We start from the raw sequence: 18,393 nt of genomic DNA on the forward strand, positions 1-18,393 counted from the left end.
TGTTGAATACGAATCACTAGAGGATTCTGATTTAATGGTTTGTGGCTCAGGAGGAATAATTAGTGGTTCGGGATCTTGGAATTGTCCTTGAATATGCTCCGGGTTCTTAATTGTGAAGTCGGGTTCAAAAGATGGATTATCGGAAATTTGAGTTGGAGTTCTTGTTCGACTAGATGACGATTCTAAAGAAAAATCAACGGCGACAATATTTGCTAGATGTCTTGATCGAGTTACAGGTGGTGAACGTATGACCGGCGGCGAACGTCTTGCTTGGTGCATTCACTGAATATCCTATTAGTTTTTAAAAAGGAAAGAAAAATTATAATAAGTTATCCAATTAATAGACTTTTCTGATTTTGCCCACGTTTCGAATAGCCAAAAGATGCAGCAGAGGGGCAGGATTCGTTTGGTCTCAATATAATTGAGTACTGTTTGGCTCCAATAACCCGGTCCACGTACAAATCCAACTATTACTACGAACCAGAAAATTTTGATGTCTATCAATTTAACCACTTAAAATAAATTTTCGTAATTTTAAGAAATTTAGAGAAGAAGTAGAAAAAATTCTAAGTCCTAAAAACTAGAATGGCGAGAAATAAGAGAGAAAAAGATTGCGCGTCGAAAAGTGTCGAAAAATAAAAAGGTCGAAAAATAGGCGTCGAAAAATAAAAATAAGAAAGTAGTGCGAAATACGGCGTCGTAAAATTCTAAAGCACCTAAAACTTAGTCTAAGGAATAAGCACTTAAGGGATTTTACGGCAAAGCCTAAAAATTCTAGAAGTAAAAATAACTATGGCAAAACTAAACTTAATACTAAAAGTTGCGACTATAGTCTAAAAATCTAAAGGTAATAAAACTAAAAAAAAACATTTTTTTTATAGACAAAATCTTAAAAAAATATATTTTTTTTTAATAATTTTTTTTTTTTTACGTTTTTTTTTTTTTACGTTTTTTTTTTTTTTAAAACGATTTTTTTTACAAATTAATAATTTTTTTATAATTATTATTTTTTTTCAAAATTTTTTTTTTTTTCATTTACTATTCATGAATAGTAAATGAAAAGAAATTAATTAATTTACTATTCACATGAAAGCGATATGATAGAAATTATTAATTACAAGTTACATAATATACCCCTGAAGTATTTAATAAATACGACTTTTTAAAATTTTACGTATCAAATTTTGATTCTAAAATATTATTATATTATTATATTCTATTTCAATTTCAATATTATTATATTATTAAATTCTATTTCAATATTATTATATTATTATATTTTATTTCAATATTATTATAATTAAAAATATAGCGTTTTAGCGCTCCCCGGCAGCGGCGCCAAAAACTTGATGTGGTAGCGTGAGGGTACGAAATAGTATTATTTTTACTACAAAATATGACACAAGTTTTATTAATTTACGGATGGGATATACGTAAACCTTGCTACAACACTATAGGCAGTGTACCTAATCGTAGAGTAGTGTAGTTTTTAGTATGTCCGGTTCGTTCCACAGGGAGCTGGTGATACTTACTATATTTTTAACAACTATATTTATACAAAATATATATAATTATATAAGTAGTAATATATTATAAAAGGGGAGTTTTACCGTTTAATGACCGGTTTGTCGATTCTATATTTTAAGCGTAAAGATAAATGACAATAATTAAAGTGCGTAAAATAAATAAATGACTATAAATAAAATAACAATAAATAAAATTGCGATAGAATATGAAATAAAAGGATTATGCTTATTTAAACTTCCGTAATCATGATGTTTAACGTTTTGATTTTAATTAATTGTTACTCGGGTTAATTGTCCTTTGTCATGGTTTATTTGATACCTATCTGGTTTTTGTCCATAATAGTCCATCGGTCATAAATATAAAGTGCGAGTGTCCTCGTCAAATTACCCTTATGCCCGAAGTCAAATATTCCAACTAATTAAGGATTTAAACTGTGACGCAGTTATCACTTCTGTCAACAATTACACCAGTTATCACTGTATGTAATCCACCCCTGTTTTGATTAGATATGAATATTAATTTACCCACTTGATCAGTTTGAATAATCAATTACCCAACCCGAATAATTAATTAAATGATTCTAATAGATTCCATATGAACGTCACTAAATAGGACAACCATAATCATTATTAATTATTAGGATAATTAATTTGAAGATATGTTCGACAGACTCCAATGAGTTGTCACTCAATTAGACAATACCCCCATCTATTAATAGTCAATAGTCCAATTTCCACAAGTGTCGGTCTTTTGCCCAAACTTTAATTATGGTACAAAGTTCAATAACCCCGTCTTAATATTTTAGCCCAACATCACGATTACTTCGGCTCAAATAAGCATAATAATAACTTAGTTACGAGACATTAAATTAAAAAGGAAGAACATAGCTTACAGTGGTGATTAATCGCGTAGCGTTGCACGGACAGAATTTCGACTTAAAACCCGTAAAATATTTCTTACAATAACCCAACTAAACCATAACTTTATTATTAAAATTAACTTATATTAAAATTATAATATAAATATAGATTACATATTACAGAAGAGAGAAAGAAATATGAAGAAAGGTGTATTTTTTCATTACTCCGTGAATTCCATTTTATAGGCAATTGGTGATTTGAAATTTTCACTTATGACCCCTTAACTATGCTCAATTAACAACTTTTTATTATTTATTATTATTCTTATTATGAATTATTTAAATATTATATTATATTCTTGAGCATAGTTAACTTGTAATTTTTACACCGTTGCGTCGAGCGTTGAGAGTTGACTCATGTCCCGGTTCCGGATTTTCGAACGTCCTTGCGTACTATTTTATATCGTGTACTTTGCGTTTTGTAACTTGTACTCTTGTCATTTTTAGACGTTCCTCATCAATAATTTGAACCTTTTTAGTTGTATGTTGTACTTTTGAGCTTTTTGGACCTTTGTGTCTTCAATTCGTCGTTTTCGCCTTTTGTCTTCGCACTTATTTAATATAAACAATTACAATGAAAATATAATACAATTACATATGAAAACCTATTATTTAGGAGGGATATTGCTATGAAATATATGTTCCTTTTTAGCCTTATCAACCACCATATTTGCTACTGCAGCCGGTACAGTTTCTGTTTCCATTTATCACCATCGAAACCACCACTAGTCACCACCCCAACCATCACCATGTCAATCCCCAACCATTCGCCATTAATATGCTAAAGCTACTGTCGACTTGTGCAACAACCGCCACCTTCTTCTTCATCATTAGAACACCATCACTTGATCATTGTTATGCTACTATTGCTGCAACTAGTCATTTCTGTTTACTCTCTATTTCTGATTCGAAAGCCCAAGAATCAAACATCATCGAATTGTTTATTTGTTGTTTTCTGTTTCATTGATCACAATAATACCATCGTCTTCAAGGGACACTACCACATAAAACCATCATCATGTTGTAACCATGGTTGTTGCCATTATTTTTTTTTCCTCTTTTCCTAATTGTTCAAACTATCAAACAAACACCAACCTGTGATGTTAAATTACTGATGTTGTTGCCTCCTATTTCTTCTACTATATTGATGAAAAGAACGAGTAAAGAGTGAATATGATTAGCGATGATGATATGATTTTATGTTACCTGATATAACTATATATTGATGCTGCTGATAAGGCTAAAAAGGAACATATATTTCATAGCAAAATCCCCCAAGAAAGACAAGATTTTAGTTGCAATTGTTCCATTTTCAAGTGATATTCGTTTATATTAAATAAGTGCGAAGACAAAAGGCGAAAACGACGAATTGAAGACACAAAGGTCCAAAAAAAAAGCTCAAATATACAAGATACAAATAAAAAGGTTCAAATTATTGATGAAGAACGTCTAAAAATGACAAGAGTATAAGTTGCGGAACGCAAAGTACACGATATAAAATAGTACGAAAGGACGTCCGAAAATCCGGAACCGGGACCCGAGCCAAGAAGAAACGCCCGACGCAATGGACCAAAAATATCTAGTCTACTATGCACATAAATATAATATAATATATAAATAATTATTAAAATTATTTATATTTTATATATATTTAATAAATATGTCGACGAACAAGAAGACAAAAGATATGTGAGCTGTCCAGCGTGGCCATGCGAGTCGCATGGCAAATAGGCATAAACCCATGCGAGTCGCATGGCAGTAAAAATCTGGCCAAATGCCTATAAAAAGGCAGTTTATGCACGAACTCAAACACATCTTTTTCTTTTCCTTCTCTGTAAACATATAACATAAATAAATAATTATAATTTTTATGATTTAGTTTAGTATTGTAACAAATGATTTACGGGTTTTAAGTCAAGACTCTGCCCGTGTAATACTACGATATTAATACCCACTGTAAGTTATGTCTTTCCTTTTTAATTTAATGTCTCGTAGCTAAGTTATTATTATGCTTATTTAAAACGAAGTAATCATGATGTTGGGCTAATTACTAAAATTGGGTAATTGGGCTTTGTACCATAATTAAGGTTTGGGCAAAAGACCGACACTTGTGGAAATTGGACTATTGACTATTAATAGATGGGGGGTATTGTCTAATTGAGTGACAACTCATTGGAGTCTGTCGAACCTATCTTCAAATTAATTATCCTAATAATTAATAATGATTATGGTTGTCCTATTTAGTGACGTTCATATGGAATCTATTATAATCATTTAATTAATTATTCGGGTTGGGTAATTGATTATTCAAACTGATCAAGTGGGTAAATTAATATTCATATCTAATCAAAACAGGGGTAGATTACATACAGTGATAACTGGTGTAATTGTTGACAGAAGTGATAACTGCGTCACAGTTTAAATCCTTAATTAGTTGGAATATTTGACTTCGGGTATAAGGGTAATTTGACGAGGACACTCGCACTTTATATTTATGACCGATGAACTATTATGGACAAAAACCAGATAGACGTATCAAATAAACCAGGACAAAGGACAATTAACCCATGGTAATAAATTAAAATCAACACGTCAAACATCATGATTACGGAAGTTTAAATAAGCATAATTCTTTTATTATATTTCTCATCGTATCTTTATTTACTGTCATTTTATTACTCGCAATTTTATTTACTGTCATTTTATTTATTGTCATTATTTTACGCACTTTAATTATCGTCATTTATCTTTGCGCTTAAAATATAGAATCGACAAACCGGTCATTAAACGGTAAAACCCCCCTTTTATAATAATATTACTACTTATATATATATATATTTATATAAATATAGTTTTATAAAAATATAGTACGTAATCACTAGCTCCCTGTGGAACGAACCGGACTTACTAAAAACTACACTACTCTACGATTAGGTACACTGCCTATAGTGTTGTAGCAAGGTTTAGGTATATCCCATCCGTAAATTAATAAAACTTGTGTCATATTTTGTAGTATTTCCTAGTAAAAATAATACTATTTCGTACCCTCACGCTACATCATCAAGTTTTTGGCGCCGCTGCCGGGGAGCACTAAAACGCTATATTTTTAATTTATATTTGCAAAAAAAAAAAAAAAAAATAAAAAAAAAAATACGTAAAAAAAAAAAAATACGTAAAAAAAAAAAACAAAAACGTAAAAAAAAAAAAAAAACGTAAAAAAAAAAAAAAAAAAAAAAAACGTAAAAAAAAAAAATTATAAAAAAAAATATATTTTTAAGATTTTGTCTATAAAAATTTTTTTTTTTTAGTTTTATTACCTTTAGATTTTTTAGACTATATTCGCAACTTTTAGTATTAAGTTTAGTTTTGCCATAGTTATTTTTACTTCTAGAATTTTTAGGCTTTGCCGTAAAATCTCTTAAGTGCTTATTCCTTAGACTAAGTTTTAGGTGCTTTAGAATTTTACGACGCCGTATTTCGCACTACTTTCTTATTTTTATTTTTCGACGCCTATTTTTCGACCTTTTTATTTTTCGACACTTTTCGACGCGCAATCTTTTTCTCTCTTATTTCTCGCCATTCTAGTTTTTAGGACTTAGAATTTTTTCTACTTCTTCTCTAAATTTCTTAAAATTACCAAAATTTATTTTAAGTGGTTAAATTGATAGACATCAAAATTTTCTGGTTCGTAGTAATAGTTGGATTTGTACGTAGACCGGGTTATTGGAGCCAAACAGTACTCAATTATATTGAGACCAAACGAATCCTGCCCCTCTGCTGCATCTTTTGGCTATTCGAAACGTGGGCAAAATCAGAAAAGTCTATTAATTGGATAACTTATTATAATTTTTCTTTCCTTTTTAAAAACTAATAGGATATTCAGTGAATGCACCGAGCAAGACGTTCGCCGCCGGTCATACGTTCACCACCTGTAACTCGATCAAGACATCTAGCAAATATTGTCGCCGTTGATTTTTCTTTAGAATCGTCATCTAGTCGACCAAGTACTCCAATTCAAATTTTCGATAATCCATCTTTTGAACCCGACTTCACAACTAAGAACCCGGAGGATATTCAAGGACAATTCCAAGATCCTGAACCACTAATTATTCCTCCTGAGCCACAAACCATTAAATCAGAATCCTCTAGTGATTCGTATTCAACAAATTCAAATATGGAAGTAACGAAACTTCTAAGTATGGAAGATCGAATGAGAGCCACACGCACGGGCCAAGGTCACGCCATTATTAAGCCAGAAGTTAATGCGCCAGATTATGAAATCAAAGGACAAATTCTACACATGGTAACTAACCAATGCCAATTCAGTGGTGCACCGAATGAAGATCCTAACGAACACCTTCGTACGTTTAAAAGAATTTGTACACTATTCAAAATCCGAGAAGTGGAAGATGAGCAGATCTATCTCATGTTGTTTCCCTGGACTTTAAAGGGAGAAGCCAAAGATTGGTTAGAATCGTTACCTGAAGGGGCGATTGACACATGGGATGTTTTAGTTGAAAATTTTCTTAAACGATTCTTTCCGGCATCCAAAGCCGTGAGACTTCAAGGAGAAATTGTTACGTTCGCGCAAAAGCCAAATGAAACATTATATGAGGTGGACAAGATTCGGAAGGATGTTGAGAGGATGTCCTCAACACGGATTAGATACTTTTCAAATAGTACAAATCTTCTATAAAGGCGTAGACATCGCCACACGAAAAGACATCGACATAACCGCTGGTGGATCCATTATGAAGAAAACCGCAACTGAAGCTTACAAAATTATTGATAACACAGCCTCCCACTCGCATGAGTGGCACCAAGAAAAAGATATCTTTCGATCATCTAAAGCGGCTAGAGCCGATTCTAGCCATGACTTTGATTCCGTTTCCGCAAAAATAGATGCTTTTGAAAGACGAATGGAAAAGATGAATAAAGATATTCACGCAATACGAATCAGTTGTGAGCAATGCGGTGGACCACACTTATTGAAAGATTGTCACATTGAACCAACGATGGAACAACGAGAGAATGTTTCCTATATGAACCAAAGGCCGGGAAATAATTATCAAAATAATTATCAACCGCCAAGGCTAAACTTAAATCGAAATCAAAACATTCTTTACAATCCAAAAGGACCCGAAAATAACTGGTATAACCAACAAGGTCCGAATAACCAACCAACTCAAAACAACACTTTCAATCAACAAAGACCTGGCTTATATAAACCACAACAACAAACCGAAGAGAAAAAGTCAAATATGGAAGATGTGGTATTCAAGCTAGTTGAATCTCAAACACAATTTATTGAAACTCAAACCCAAACGAACGAGAGATTTGATCAGTCATTAAGAACTCAACAAGCTTCCATTTTGAATCTAGAAAAACACGTAGGTACTCTTGCTAGCATGATGAGTGAGAGGGAACAAGGAAAGCTACCGAGTAATACTGAAGTGAATCCTCGGAATGAGAATGTTAATATGGTCTCAACGAATTCTGAAAAACCAGCTCCAGAAAATGGGAAGGTTTTAGATGTGAGTAACAATGAAGAAGTTACACCACCACCACCCGAGTATGTAAAGCCAGTGGTGGCACCATACAAACCACCCATCCCGTTTCCAAGAAAAGGAGTTGAGTATGAGCAAGTGATAGGTAATAAAGATTGTGATACCTCTGGAAAGAAGAAGAAGAAAAAGAATAAGAAAGTGCAAGAAACAAAAGCCGTAAATATAAACCCGGTGAAGACAGTTCCCCAAAACCTCCACCTAGGGTAGGTGATCCGGGTGAATTTATTGTTCCTTGTCTACTTAGTGATTGTGTCATGTATGATGCACTAGCAGATTTAGGTGCAAGTGTGAGTGTTATGTCTCTTTCATTATATAAGAGATTAGGGGTAGGTGAGTTAAGTCCAACGGATATGAGTGTTCGACTCTTTGATCAAACCATTAAGCACCCAGTTGGAATTGCTGACAACCTACCCATTCAAGTAGGTAATTTAACCTTTCTAGTCGAATTCATTGTCATTGACATAGAAGAGGACCCAAACATTCCTCTAATTTTAGGTCGACCATTCTTTGCGTCCACCGGGGCGTTATTTGATGTAGGAAATGGAAGAATGACACTTAAAAGTGGTGACAAATCTATCACCTTTATGATTCGAAAGTCTAAATCTCCACCAACCAAGACCGTTGAACCAGAAAAAACGATTGGTAAGAACCATGTTGTTTTACCAACTCCAACGGCAGTGCTTAATAATAATAAAACGCCTAAGTGTGGGGAAAATGAAGTAACACCTAATGATGACATGATAACAAAGAACCCCGTTATTGATACGAAATTAAATGACCCCGTTATTAACAGTTCAATGAAGAAACTTTTTAAACGGGCTATTGATGCTAGAAGTAAGGGGAACTTTAAGTTATGTAACCGGTTAGTATCCAATCTGTCACCTAAAGAAAAGGCGAAACTAGTTGAAATTGTGGATATTACTGGAGAAGCTAGTCAATGGCTTAAAGAAAAAGTCACAGATATGCAAGTTGATTATGGACCAAGAGAAATTGAAGATGAAGTTAATCACAATTATGACACCACAGCTACCTAAGTGTGGGGAGATTCAAATGTTCTAAAAAGAAAATGCTATCTAGAGTTAGTTGTTCTGTTCTCGTGTAGTTCCGAGAATGAAATCCGATTGGTCTTTTCCGCTAGCAGACACTAAAGAACTAGTTTTCTCCCTCCATTCTGAATTTTTGTTTTGTAGGTTTTTTTTATGAAATTAATATGCATTTTAATTTAAGTTTTTAAAAACAAAATTTACTTTAATTCATTAAGTTGAAAAAATGATTTCTAAAATTCGTCGTGAGTTGAAGACTAGGTCATTAAGCCGAAATTACTTTACCCGAGGGCGGGGCGACAAATTTTGTTATCATTATTTTTAATTTTATTGATTTAAAGTATGCCAAAAATATTATACTTTATAAATTTTTGAAAAGTGGGGTTATAAACCAAACTTCAAAAATATATATATATATATATATATATATATATATATATATATATATATATATATATATATATATATATATATATATATATATATATATATATATATATGTTTGTATTTTATCTTATGTACAAAACAGGGTAAAACAATGCACTTTCAAAGACTGTCATTAACGTTAAGCAAAAGGTACTAATTTTGACGACAAGACGCAAAATAACAAATGTTATATAACAAATGGAGGAATGAACGATGAGGCGCCATCAATCATTCGACGAGCTTTGTAATTACAAACTCGGTATTTTTAATCACTTTTCTACACTAATCACCCTCATGAATTTATAATTATAGTCTGATTTCATGCAAATGAGGGCATTGCATGATCTCAAGTGTGGGGAAGGGTTATAAATTCTCTAGGGTTTATACTTAGTTTAATTGCCAAATTTCATGAAAATTTGAAAAATTTTCAACTAAAATACTAGTAACGCAGTAGTTGTATTAGAATCTAGTGCTCTCTGATAACAAGGAACAGCCCTAGTCTTATATACTGACTACCCACTTCTAGTAAAATTTTTCAAAATTTTCAATTAAATGAAGTCAAAATCATGTTTATACATATTTATGAACGATGAAAACTAGGTGTTAATACCGAAATTATCGTTACCTCGAGGACATAAATTGAGAAACAACCCAAAACGCTTGAATTCATTTAAAAAGGAATAAAGAAGAATAAAAAGGCAAAGAAAGAAACTAAGTGTGGGGAGAATGTACCAAGTTATTCAATTAAAAACTATCTATCACATGTTTCTGTAAAGTTATTGCAGGTGCTTTTGTTTTGGACTTAATTAACAGTTTTACCCGGTTTATTGTAATATATTTGAAAGAAAAGATGGATCTACACGATGAATCAATTCCATCATTAAAAGGAAGTAAAGTCTTCCGAAAAAGACACGCGCTTCTTGATTTAGGTCATGAAGTTGTCGTCCAGACCAGCTGTAGGTTGATGAAAAATCTAGAAAAGTCATCTCTAAAATCAGCAGGAAATCCACGGACCTCAGCATCAAACAGGGTCGCCAAGTGGTCAGATTTATCCTAACCATGAGAAGGATTTATCTCGTACAATGGGGGGGCACCGTGCAAATTAGCTTGATAAGACTAATGAATCAGATCCCCAGAAAGGATAATCTCCTTAAAGATTAAAAATCAGTTTTTAAGCCTGATATTACTCAATCCTTGAGATTGACCTTAAAGATTGAGAATTCAAACTCATGGAATTCGATGATATCTAAACTCGAGCTTGAACGAGAAAATATTTTGATCAAAATTAAAACCGATTTGTTTTCTGAAAATCCATTTTCAATGCGTTCATTACCATTGAACGTAAAATCCTGGGAATTCAACAGAATTCATTAGGTCACCTGAACCAAATCGGGTGTCAACCGTAAGAATGGTAGTTGCATAGCATGGTCGGAGACAGGACCTTGTGCCAGACCGAAAAATCATAGGATGATCTTTACTATTGCTCCTACCAAGGATAGTACTAGCATCCGACACGTAATTAGACCATGAACAAATGCATGTCATTAGACATTGCCTTAACAGTTTCTTGTTCATCGCTTTCCTTTACAACCGGATGGTAGTTTACCGAAAGGTAATATACGGAACAAGTAAACTGGATGTGTGCTTTCCGATACCGGGATAGCAGTGGATTACACGAACCTAAATGTTTTTAGCCAAAATATTGATCCACAAATATATTTTGCAACACCGATGGTGGGTCAAAGCAGAAAACTTGTCTAGGGTAAAATCTAGCTTGAATTTTTAAAAGATCAAATGTTTTCATAAAGATCCAATTTCCTAAAGGATCTACATTTTTATAGTCATGTGGGACTGTAAACCGCCTTTTAAATGTGCACTTTGCTTTGGAAACCGAAAGTAAATCGGCTATTTGATTGCAAGTGTCGTTGACCTAAACCCAAGGCAACTGTGGATGACACACCCACCTTTAACCATGGTTCTATTGTTAATATCATTGTTTATACCGCTCTATCAAAATCACTGATGTACAAAGTGTGAAGAATAAAGAAGTGATTCGTGTGATGTATTATATTATTTCAAGACTGTATTGCTTGAGGACAAGCAACGCTCAAGTGTGGGGATATTGATAAGGCTAAAAAGGAACATATATTTCATAGCAAAATCCCCCAAGAAAGACAAGATTTTAGTTGCAATTGTTCCATTTTCAAGTGATATTCGTTTATATTAAATAAGTGCGAAGACAAAAGGCGAAAACGACGAATTGAAGACACAAAGGTCCAAAAAAAAAGCTCAAATATACAAGATACAAATAAAAAGGTTCAAATTATTGATGAAGAACGTCTAAAAATGACAAGAGTACAAGTTGCGGAACGTAAAGTACACGATATAAAATAGTACGAAAGGACGTCCGAAAATCCGGAACCGGGACCCGAGCCAAGAAGAAACGCCCGACGCAATGGACCAAAAATATCTAGTCTACTATGCACATAAATATAATATAATATATAAATAATTATTAAAATTATTTATATTTTATATATATTTAATAAATATGTCGACGAACAAGAAGACAAAAGATATGTGAGCTGTCCAGCGTGGCCATGCGAGTCGCATGGCAAATAGGCATAAACCCATGCGAGTCGCATGGCAGTAAAAATCTGGCCAAATGCCTATAAAAAGGCAGTTTATGCACGAACTCAAACACATCTTTTTCTTTTCCTTCTCTGTAAACATATAACATAAATAAATAATTATAATTTTAATTATAATTTTTATGATTTAGTTTAGTATTGTAACAAATGATTTACGGGTTTTAAGTCAAGACTCTGCCCGTGTAATACTACGATATTAATACCCACTGTAAGTTATGTCTTTCCTTTTTAATTTAATGTCTCGTAGCTAAGTTATTATTATGCTTATTTAAAACGAAGTAATCATGATGTTGGGCTAATTACTAAAATTGGGTAATTGGGCTTTGTACCATAATTAAGGTTTGGGCAAAAGACCGACACTTGTGGAAATTGGACTATTGACTATTAATAGATGGGGGGTATTGTCTAATTGAGTGACAACTCATTGGAGTCTGTCGAACCTATCTTCAAATTAATTATCCTAATAATTAATAATGATTATGGTTGTCCTATTTAGTGACGTTCATATGGAATCTATTATAATCATTTAATTAATTATTCGGGTTGGGTAATTGATTATTCAAACTGATCAAGTGGGTAAATTAATATTCATATCTAATCAAAACAGGGGTAGATTACATACAGTGATAACTGGTGTAATTGTTGACAGAAGTGATAACTGCGTCACAGTTTAAATCCTTAATTAGTTGGAATATTTGACTTCGGGTATAAGGGTAATTTGACGAGGACACTCGCACTTTATATTTATGACCGATGAACTATTATGGACAAAAACCAGATAGACGTATCAAATAAACCAGGACAAAGGACAATTAACCCATGGTAATAAATTAAAATCAACACGTCAAACATCATGATTACGGAAGTTTAAATAAGCATAATTCTTTTATTATATTTCTCATCGTATCTTTATTTACTGTCATTTTATTACTCGCAATTTTATTTACTGTCATTTTATTTATTGTCATTATTTTACGCACTTTAATTATCGTCATTTATCTTTGCGCTTAAAATATAGAATCGACAAACCGGTCATTAAACGGTAAAACCCCCCTTTTATAATAATATTACTACTTATATATATATATATATTTATATAAATATAGTTTTATAAAAATATAGTACGTAATCACTAGCTCCCTGTGGAACGAACCGGACTTACTAAAAACTACACTACTCTACGATTAGGTACACTGCCTATAGTGTTGTAGCAAGGTTTAGGTATATCCCATCCGTAAATTAATAAAACTTGTGTCATATTTTGTAGTATTTCCTAGTAAAAATAATACTATTTCGTACCCTCACGCTACATCATCAGCTGCTATGCCTCGTTTCTTTTTTCTATTATTCAAACCCTACCTGCAATGATTTACAATTGATGGGACATAATGATGATAATGTTAAGTGCTAGTTAGGTGGAAAGTTTGGTTGTTAAAAAAAAAAAAAAAAAACCTAGCACCGAAACCTTTAATTTTTTTTTTTGGGATTTCGACTTTTTGCTTCAAGCATCAAAAGATCTTAAACCTTGGACCCAACTTAATCAGAATCGGGCTGTTGAGATATCCAGTTTTATGTTGGGCCGTTTAACTATATAAATTGTTACTTGGGCCGAAAGATGAGGTTAAATGGTATTAGGCTGAGATTGAAATCAGAAAAAGCTTAGTTAGAAGAGTGGTGTGGGGTGTTGCCTGATTAATGTGAGGTCGCGAGTTCGAACCAGAGGGATGGCGTTATTTTTTTTAAAGCTTGATTTAAAGGTAGTCTACTCCTATTCTTCTTTTAATTATTATTAATATATTATTATTATTATTATTATTATTATTATTATTATTATTATTATTATTATTATTATTATTATTATTATTATTATTATTATTATTATTATTAATATTAGTATTATTATTATTACTATCATTATTATTATGATTATTATTTTTACATTATTATTATTATTATTATTACTATCATTATTTATTATTACTAAAATTACTAATAGTATTATCATTTTTATTACAACAAATATTATTAATAATTATTACATATAACATAAATATAACTAATATTACAAGTTACTATGTTTTTATATATTAACTAATTATCTATCTTATATATAATATAACCTACTATAAGTATTAAAATAATTATACCTAAAGATATTAATCTTAATACATTATATAAACTTAGTTAATTATTATTATATGTGTTAATATATATACTCGATATAGGTTCATGAATTCAAGGCCAACCCTGCATTTTTCAGTTCAGTCGTATGCATATTTTTACTACAAAATATCGTATTGTGAGTTCATTTGCTCCCTTTTACTCTTTACAATTTTGGGACTGAGAATACATGCGCTGTTTTTACAACTGCTTTATTAAATGTTTTTTTGAAATATATTTTGAACTGCGAATACATGAAATGCTTTTATAAATGTTTGACGAGATAGACACAAGCAAAACATTCCTCGAATGAATTATTATGCAAACAGAAGTTCTGTGGATTATTATTGAATTATGTGGACTTGATAATTGCTACTAATTGTTGTGAATATTTTTTCCCTGATTATTATTGCTTGGTAACCTAAGAATTAGAAACGGGTATGGCCCTAATTCACGCGAATCCTAAAGGTAGCTACCGGGTTTAACACCCCCACCCAGAATGTTCACTAGACGAAAGGGCTAGTGGGAGTGGTGTTTAGTACTTCGAAGTTTATATGATTATTATACAGACGAGATGTTCTGTTTTGGGGATATTATTATACGCATTATATGTTAAGGTCGGTTACCAAGCCAAGCTATGAAAGCAATGAAAAGTGAATGTTATGTATTGAGAGAATGATTTTATACACAGGTTATGTGTATGTTATTTTTGTGCACAAGATATGTGTACGGTTACTAAGATTTATGAAAGATGATTTCGTACACGAGAAAGGTGTACTGTATTTAAAAGATATCGCATGTACATTACAGGTGGGTATAGGATTCGGGCCCATTTGTACCATGCAGGATTTAAATCTTGTGGTCTATCAAAATGATGAAATTTATTGTTTTATGATAAACTTATGAACTCACCAACCTTTTGGTTGACACTTTAAAGCATGTTTATTCTCAGGTATGAAAGAAATCTTCCGCTGTGCATTTGATCATTTTAAAGATATTTCATGGAGTCGTTCATGGCATATAGAGGTCAGTACCTCGCAATGGGACCATCCGCTGAAGACTTAGTCCAGGTGGATTAGGACGGGTCTCTACAATATGCTGGCCACATCTATAAATTTCGCAGTTTTCAGCCGAACTTTATATATCTTTTTCTCTTCTTTTCTCTCGACGTAATATATATATATATATATATATATATATATATATATATATATATATATATATATATATATATATATATATATATATATATATATATATATATATATATATATATATTATAATTTTAATTTTAATTTTAATTTTAATAATAATAAGAGTATGTTAGAGAATGTTGTAAGTGTGTAAGTCAAAATTCTGTCCGTGTAACGCTACGCTATTATTAATCATTGTAAGTTATGTTCAACCTTTTTAAATTAATGTCTCGTAGCTAAGTTATTATTATGCTTATTTAAGCTGAAGTAATCATGATGTTGTGCTAAAATATTAAAGACGGGGTAATTGGGCTTTGTACCATAATTGGGGTTTGAACAAAAGAACGACACTTGTGGAAATTAGACTATGGGCTATTAATGGGCTTTATATTTATTTAATTAAATGATAGTTTGTTAATTTAATATAAAGATTTACAATTGGACGTACCTATAAATAACCATATACACTCGATCGGACACGATGGGCGGGATATTTATAAGTACTAATAATCGTTCATTTAACCGGACACGGGAATGGATTAATAGTCAATGGACTTATTAAAACAAGGGTGAATTATATACACGGAAAATTGGTATAATTATAGCTTAAGTCCCCAATTAGTTGGAATATTTGACTTCGAATATAAGAATAATTTGACGAGGACACTCGCACTTTATATTTATGACTGATGGACTGTTATGGACAAAAACCAGACGGACATATTGAATAATCCAGGACAAAGGACAATTAACCCATGTTAATAAACTAAAATCTACAAGTCAAACATCATGATTACGAAAGTTTAAATAAGCATAATTCCTTTATTTCATATTTAATTGCACTTTTAATTATCGCACTTTAATTTATTGTCATTTTAATTATCGTACTTTTTAATTATCGCAATTTTATTTATCGTCATTTTATTTATCGCACTTTTATTTATCGCAATTTCATTATCGTTATTTACTTTACGCTTAAAATTAAGTTATATTTATTTTTAATATTTTACATTAGGTTTTAACTGCGACTAAAGTTTTAAAATCGACAAACCGGTCATTAAATGGTAAAAACCCCCTTTTATAATAATAATACTACTTATATATATATATATATATATATATATATATATATATATATATATATATATATATATATATATATATTTACAAATATAGTTTTAAAAATATAGCGTTAAACTTGGCTAGCTCCCTGTGGAACGAACCGGACTTACTAAAAACTACACTACTGTACGATTAGGTACACTGCCTATAAGTGTTGTAGCAAGGTTAGGTATATCCACTCTATAAATAAATAAATAACTTGTGTAAAAATTGTATCGTATTTAATAGTATTTCCTAGTAAAAATTAATAGTATTTTATACCCCTTCGCTTTAACATCAATAATACACTTTATGTTCCATTAATGACTCGGAACCTTATTTATGTTTCTCAACTTGATCGTTTTGGTTATGATTTTAAGTTTGGGCATAATTGTTTGGAAGTGTATTTTGATTCTCATGCTGTCGGTACTGGTTCATTAGAAAATGACCTCTATAAGCTTCATTTAGATAACAACTTTGCCGAATCCCTATTGACCATGGACGTAAATGTAATCACTAATGGAAAAAGGAAAAAACTAGAAAATGAAAATTCCTCAAGATTGTGGCATAAACTTTTTGGTCACATATCAAAAGATAGAATTCAACGTCTAACTAAAGAAGGAATTCTCCCTACTCTAGATTTTTCCGATTATAGCCAATGTATTGAATGTGTTAAGGGAAAATTTGTGAAAACAAATAAGAAAGGGTCCACAAGAACTAAAGAACTTCTTGAAATTATTCACACTGACATTTGAGGACCTTTCATCACTGATATAGGAGGACATAAGTATTTTATCACTTTCATTTATGACTATTCTCGTTATACTTATGTTTACTTGATTAAGGAAAAATCTGAATCTCTTGATGTTTTCAAAATCTATAAGAATGGAGTTGAAAATCAACTTAAATGCAAGATTAAGATTGTGAGATCGGATAGGGGTGGAGAGTATTATGGTAAACACTCTGATATTGGACAAAGCCCCGGTCCATTTGCCTTATTTTGTCGTGAACATGGAATTATAAATCAATTTACTATGCCGAAAACACCACAACAAAATGGTGTTGTCGAAAGGCGTAACCGAACCCTTATGGATATGGTTCGAAGTATGATTTGTAATTCAAGTCTCCCAAAGTACTTATGGAGTGAGGCATTAAAAAAATCCACTCATATCCTAAATAGAGTGCCTTTCAAGTCTGTTCCTAAAACACCGTTTGAACTTTGGACAGGAAGGACACCTAACTTGAACTATCTTAGGGTATGGGGTTGTCCAGTCGAGGTTAAAATTTTCAATCCTCAAATAAAGAAACTTGACTCCAAAACTATTAGTTGTTATTTTATCGGATATCCCGAACATAGTAAAGGTTATTGGTTTTATTGCCCTAATCATACTACAAGAATTGTCGAATCAAGAAATGTTGAGTTCATTGAGAATGGTGAAAATAGTGGGAGTGGGGGAAGAAATATTGAACTTGAAGAGAGTGTAAACACTCATAAGTCTGATATTCCATTACCACAGAACATGATAACCACACCATCATTAGCTCAAAATGAGGATGGTGTCCCTGTTGTTAATGAATCACAACATAATGAGTTACCACATGACACTCCCATCATCAATGAACAAACACATGATGATGAAGAAAATCATGAACCCGATACTCAACAACCATTACGAAAATCTATGAGAGCTAGAAGATCTGTCAACTATGATGATTTCGTAGTCTACCTAAATGAGATTGACTATGACTTAAGCAAAGTTGAAGATCCTACTTCCTATAAAGAAGCCATTACGAGCAATCAATCAA

Source organism: Rutidosis leptorrhynchoides, chromosome 8 (assembly GCF_046630445.1).
Source record: "Rutidosis leptorrhynchoides isolate AG116_Rl617_1_P2 chromosome 8, CSIRO_AGI_Rlap_v1, whole genome shotgun sequence".
In the NCBI taxonomy this organism is placed as follows: Eukaryota; Viridiplantae; Streptophyta; class Magnoliopsida; order Asterales; family Asteraceae; genus Rutidosis; species Rutidosis leptorrhynchoides.